Raw genomic sequence first — 6,637 nt, 5'->3', positions numbered from 1 at the left:
ATGGAGAGGATAGGACATCCTCAACTTTTCAGAGCTCATGCTCTGTGTCCCTGGTTACCTGGCACTAAATGCCTGAAAAGCTTGTCAATAGTTGAATGGCAGGCCTGAGCTGGTTTCTTGACAAACCACAAAGGCCAGTGAGAGTTGAGGATGAAGGCATGGGTGTTATTTGACTATATAGATTTTGGGGGGGATGATGGGGCTGGAGGCAGAATTTCATCTTGTTTTGGCTACAATCCTGATTTTTAACAACATTTATTGAGTTTGTTGTAAATTTTCAATGCAGAATATTGAGGTAGGTAAGTATACAAAACAACTAAAACTCCTTCTAGGGACAACATTTTTATGTTTCCAGCTTGATTATATATAATATGTGTATAGAGTTATGCTTATATATGTTAATGTAAGTGTATATGTGTGTATATATAAAATTTTGCAGACAAAAGTACTGTATCCTATTCTTACAATCTGAGTACTTCCCACAACATTAAATATTGTTTGAAAACATGAGACTTAATGGCAACTTAATATTCTATTCCACTTTATGGATGGATCTGAATGTATTTAGCCAACTCTTTATATTTGGACATTTATGAGCTTTCTTCTTTTGCTACTATAAATAACCTTGTGATAAATATACATGGACATAAATCTTTGTGGGCATCTCTCACATTTTCTTACAGCTATATATTCTAACAAAGATGTACATCATAAGAAAGACCCTTCTGCTCGAGGGTAGGCACACCGTCTCTGTGGTGAAGAAAAAGCACTTTCTACTGTAACATAGTCATGCATACAGCTGGCTTCAAAGGTCTCCCGAAAATCTGGCAGAGATCTGATTTCATTCTCTATCAGCTAACCAATAGTCAAATCCTCTAAACCCAAGGGCTGTACTTTTCAATGCTAATGGACGCCAGGCATGTCACTGTCTCTTCCAGAGGGGCCATGTTTTGTCAAGGTGTTTATAATTCTTCCCATCTGGCCCAGGGCAGACTGTCCCTAGGATAGAAAAGCTGTATTAATCAGGATTCTTGGATGTAAGTGACAGACACCCAACACAAATGGCTTTGGCAAAAAGGAGCATCTCTCTGGCTCTTCTCCAGATGGGCAACCTCAGTGAGCACTGGAATGGGGACTTGGGCACTATTAGCACTCACTTCATCCCTCCCCTTAGACTTCCCTGTGTCCACTTCTCTCAGGCTGGCTAATTCCAGACCGCTGCAACTGTGCCTGCTGTTGGTACCTAGTTGACACCTGTCCAGGTCTGCTGTCAGGGAGGAAAGAGACTTCTCTTTTTTCCAATTCCCAAAGGACTTGGGATGGCTTCTAAGGTGACCTCAGTTCATGTCACCTACCCACATGCTGTGGGTCTTCACTGTAGCCAGGAAATAATTGACTTGGATCAGCAGGCTCCCACCTCCCCAAAAATTTCTATGCTGACAGTGATGGGGTTCTGTGAACTGGTTGTCCCTATTGAAGATGCAAGAGTGGGGGAGGTTGGGAGGGACAAGAGCAGAATCTCCCAGAAAGGGGGATAGTGCTGGTTCCAGAAGAACAAAAAGGAGCTGGTCAGGTAACAGTAGAGGTCTTCTGAAGAATGCAGTGGTAACTATGTTCTTTCCCTCCCCACCTGGACCCCCAGGGAACTGGGAGAGTGATGGCTTAACCACTCAGTCCTTGCAGGGCCAACAACTGACAGCCTTCTCCTGCAAAGTTTCTCGTTGTAAGAACACTCCTTTATTATGGAAAATGAAATGCTCCAATTCAGCGTTTTGCATGACCCCACAAATCAGTCTAGCCGTTGAAGTTAATAGTAACGTTCTCTGGGCATTCATTATGATACCAGCTAGGGTACTAAACGCTTTCCATGAATATCGCCATTCATTCATCACCAGCACCATAATCCTTGTTTCAGGAATGAGAGAGCGAAACTTGGAGCAAATGAAGTAATTTGCCTAACTATATGTAGCTTAGCAGTTGCAAAGCCAGGATCTGAAGCCATGTTCTCTGACTCCAGAGCCTACATGCTTAACCAATCCAGGATACAGTCTTGAAACATTAGAAAATGAAACAGCTCTGTTTCCTTGATCTGCTTAATAATAACTATTATTAAGTGAATATTTTCTATATGTAGACCTATACCAGGTGCTTTACATATATATGTGTATATAAATATACTTTATTATATTATATATAAATGTAGATAATATACAGTTGATCCTTCAACAACACAGGTTTGAATAGTGTAGGTCCACATATTTTTACGGTACGACACTGTAAATGTACGTTCTGTTCTTTACGATTTTCTTAATAACTTTTTTTCTAGCTTACTTTATTATAGGAATGTAGTATATAATACATATGACATACAAAATATATGTTAATTGACTATTTATGTAACCTGTAAGACTTCCAGTCAATTGTAGGCTATTAGTAGTTAAGTTTTTGGGGAGTCAAAAGTTATACACAGATTTTTAACTGCCTGGGGGTGTGGTGGGGTATGGGGAGGAGGGAATTTAGTGGCCTAGCCCCTATTTTGTTCAAGGGTCAACTGGGTAGTCTAATTATATATATAATATATAGTTTTATATATAATATGTAGTAGTTATATAAATGTATTTTATATACACACTATACATAATATTTAGATATAAATACTACATATACTACAGTTTTAGGTTTACAATAATATTGAGGGGTATATACGGAAAGTTTCCATATACTCCCTTTCCCCCACTCAGCTTCCCATATTATTAACTTCTTGAATTAGTGTAGTACCTTTGCGACAGTTGATGAGACAATATTGAAACTTATTATTACCTAAATTTTATAGTTTTTCTAAAATATTTTATTTATTTATTAATATGAGAGAGAGAGAGAGAGAGGCAGAGGGAGAAGCAGGCTCCAGGCAGAGCAGGGAGCCCGATGTGGGATTGATCCCAGGACCCCAGGATCACGACCTGAGCTGATGCTTAACCCACTTAACCTGGGCAGATGCTTAACCCGGGCAGATGCTTAACCCACTGAGCCACCCAGGTGCCCAATTCTATAGTTTATATTAAGGTTGACTCTTTGTGTCATCCACTCTATGGGTTTGGACAAATGTATAAGGACACGTATCCACCATTACAGTATCATCTGAAGTAGTTTCACTGCCCTAAAAATACCCTGTGCTCCATCTATTCATCCCTCCCTTCCCTTCCCCCCCATAAGGCCTTGGTAACTACTGATCTTTTTATTTCTCTATAATTTTGCTTTTTTCCAGAAGTTTGAATCATATAGTGTGTTGCTTCTTCAAACTGACTTCTTTCACTTAGCGATATACATGTAACATTCCTCTATGTCTTTTCATGGCTTGATAGCTCCTTTCTTTTTATCAAGAAATGGTTGACTGGATGTACCGTGGTTTATTTGTTCAGTCACTTACTGAAGGACATCTTGGTTGCTTCCAAGTTTTGGCAATTATGAATAAAGCTGCTGTAAACATTCATATATAAATTTTTGTGTGGACAGAACTCATTTGGGTAAATACCAAGGAATGCAGTTGCTGGTCTGTATGGTAGGACTATGTTTTGTTTTGTGAGAAATTGCTGAAGTGTTTTCCAAAGTAGCTGTACCATTCATTTTGCATTCCCACCATCAATGAATGAGAGTTCTAGTTGTTCCATATCCTTGCCAGCATTTGGTGGTATGGGTGTTTGGGGTTTTAGCTATTCAGTGGGTATGCAGTGGTATTTCATTGTTTTAATTTACAGTTCTCTAACAACATATGATGTTGAATATCTTTTCATATGCTTATTTGCCATCTGTATATCTTCTTTGATGAGGTGTCTGTTCAAGTCTTTTGCCCATTTAAAAAATTGGGTTGTTTTCTCGTTGTTGGGTTTTAAGAGTTCTTTGTATATTTGGGGTACCAGTATTTTATCAGGTATGTGTTTTGCAAAGATTTTCTCCCAGTCCATGACTTGTCTCTTCATTCTCTTAACAGTGTCTTTTATAGAGCAGAGGGTTTTAATGTTAATGAAGTCCAATTTAATCAATTTTTTCTTTTGTGGATTGTGCTTTTGGCGTTGTATTGAAAAAGTCATCACTAAACCTAAAGATCACTTAGGTTTTCTCCTCTATTATCTTGCAGCATTTTTTCATTTTGCATTTTACACTTAGGCCTATGATTTATTTTGAGTTAACTTTTGTGATTTTTTTTTTTTTTTGCATGTGAATGTCAAGTTGTTCCAGCACCATTGGTTGAAGAGACTATCCTTTCTCCGTTGAATTGCTTTTGCTCCTTTGTCAACGATCAGTTGGCTATTTTGTGGATCTATTTCTGGGGTCTCTTTTTCTGTTCCATATTTACACATATTTTTCTTTTTTTCTTCAGCTTTACTGACTACATATTTTTCATTGTCACCATGAAGTTATGCCTATCTAGCAGGTAGTTAACTCGCTATTTTGCAGATGAGGAAACTGAGGCCGAGAGAGGAGAGACACAATTACCTAGGCCAGGAGTAGAGGTAGAGTTGAAAATCACATCTGTCTGACTCTGATTCTTTGCCTGTTTGTACCCCCCATGCTGCCTGTTGGTGCTAGGCTGGGACTTGGTCTGTCAAGCTTAACCTTAGAAGGTGCTTTCCAGGGCCTAAATGCTAGCATCTCCTTTCCTTACTGGTCTTTGACATCATGGCTCATTTGCTCCTTGATTCTAATCAAGGTTGCCTGTCACTCACAGTCCCTCTGGACCTGCCATGCAAATAAATCCTAATCTGCCTGAAATTTAGCTTTACTTAAAACATTCAACCAGTTTTTTTTAAAGCTTTTCCCCTAACTTTTTGCTGAGACTTTGAGCATAATCATTTTTTTCCCTGGCTCACACTGAATCCTTTTTGCCAGGAAGTTGTTTGCTTATGCACCTTATCACTGAGGTTCTCCTAATGTCTTCCTGAAGACAAAACCTGCTGGGTTGGATTGCTAAACTGCACACAGTGCTAAAAGTCCCCTTGGTTAAGTTCTCCCCATACACCCATCAGGGCCTGGAGCACTTGCTCTCGGAATTTACACATTAACTCTATGTTCCCTCTCTGTGTTGCCCAAACAGGGCATTTCTACAACCCACTAAATTCTATTTTACTGCCAAGAGTCTTTAAAAAAAAAAAATCCCACAATCATATTTCAAACACTAAGGGATAGACTTCTGATAAGAATATAAGGTTTTTTAAAAAAAGAATATAAGGTTTATACACTCCCAAACAGAGATGAAATAGCTTGCAGAAGATCACACAGCAAATGAAATGGTAGAATTCAGATTCTAATCCAGATCTGGTGCAAAAGCAAAGAGGAGGTCCTTGAATCACAGCAGGCTTCCTTCTGTGGGAAGGGGGACATCCTTTTGATGGCTTTGTCAGCAAGTGAAGGGGGCTGTGTGGGATTCAGGAAAAGCTCCAGCACAGGAGACCTTCATAATGCAACTCCAGGGCATCATTTCATCACTGCACAATTGAAACCGAAATTTGTTTTAAAACAGCACATACCTAGCTGCTTATTATGACACCAAACTGTTCATTTTGACAGTGTTCAAAGTGCTTTCCCAATATTAGCTCATTTCTGTGTGTTCCTTAAAACCTTTCTAAAACTAACACCATGCAGTTATGTATTTTAGAAACTGCTAGTGTAGTTCCAAGACGGTTTCATATCCAGTGGCTGACAGTGAGCCTCCATTACTGACCAAGGACCTTGCGTGTATGTGGTTGTGTGTTGGGGGGCGGCGGTTGGAAGGTGTGGAGAGGATTCAGAGGCCACGAACACTCCGCTATTATTTCTCTGTGCTTTTGTTTTGTTTTGTTTTGTTGTTTGTTTTTAACAAAGTTAGAAGGAGGCTGGCAGGATTAATCTATGACCCGCTCACGTCTCCCGTGGCACAGATTACTGGATCTCTAGGTTGTGGTTCTTGTGTGGGTTTTTGCAGCAAAGAGAGACAATAAAGAGGGAGCTTGTGAGGTGAGCACTGTGGGATTCGGTTCTAAAGTTTTTGCCATCTAGGGGAAAGTAACTCTGGAAGTAAGCCGCTTTGACTAGCCAGCCGGTCAGATGTGCTTGTGACACAGGCCGATTCAGGCTTCAGGGCCCTTCCTGACAAGGGAGGGGCAAGAATAAGTTATTTATTAAAAACAAAGGAATAGCAATAATAATCTAATGACAAAGAAATGGAGATTTACTAAAAAAAAAAACCAAACCAAACAAACAACCCTTGAAGTGCCTCCCAGATGTTTTCTCTCTGGAAACGGAACCCTGGTGGCGAGTTCGGTTTCAGCTCGCTGGGGCCCGCCGCTCTGGGTAGCGCTGCCCAGCCTGAGGCACTAGCCCTGGCCCGCACGGCCCCGGCTGTCAGAGGACCGGAGGATGCAGTCGCGCCGCCGGCTCCTATTGGCGGAAAAATGGCAACAAGCGGGCGGGGCGGCAGCGAAGGCGCCAGGAGCAGCCGCTCCCCCGCCCGCCGGGGGAACCCCAGGTCTGGGTGCTGGGCGCGAAGACGCCCCGCCCCGCCCCGCCCCGGCCACCTCCTCGGGCCCTGCCGCCGCCGCCGCGCCGCGCTCCCATTGGTGCCCGGCGGTGACGTGCGCGAGCGGGCCGGGGCTGCCAGGGC

The sequence above is a fragment of the Leptonychotes weddellii genome, chromosome 3, assembly GCF_054177405.1.
Source record: "Leptonychotes weddellii isolate Sample4059 chromosome 3, ASM5417740v2, whole genome shotgun sequence".
Lineage (NCBI taxonomy): Eukaryota > Metazoa > Chordata > Mammalia > Carnivora > Phocidae > Leptonychotes > Leptonychotes weddellii.
The sequence above is the reverse complement of the archived record's forward strand: the minus strand, read 5'-3'. Positions refer to the sequence as shown.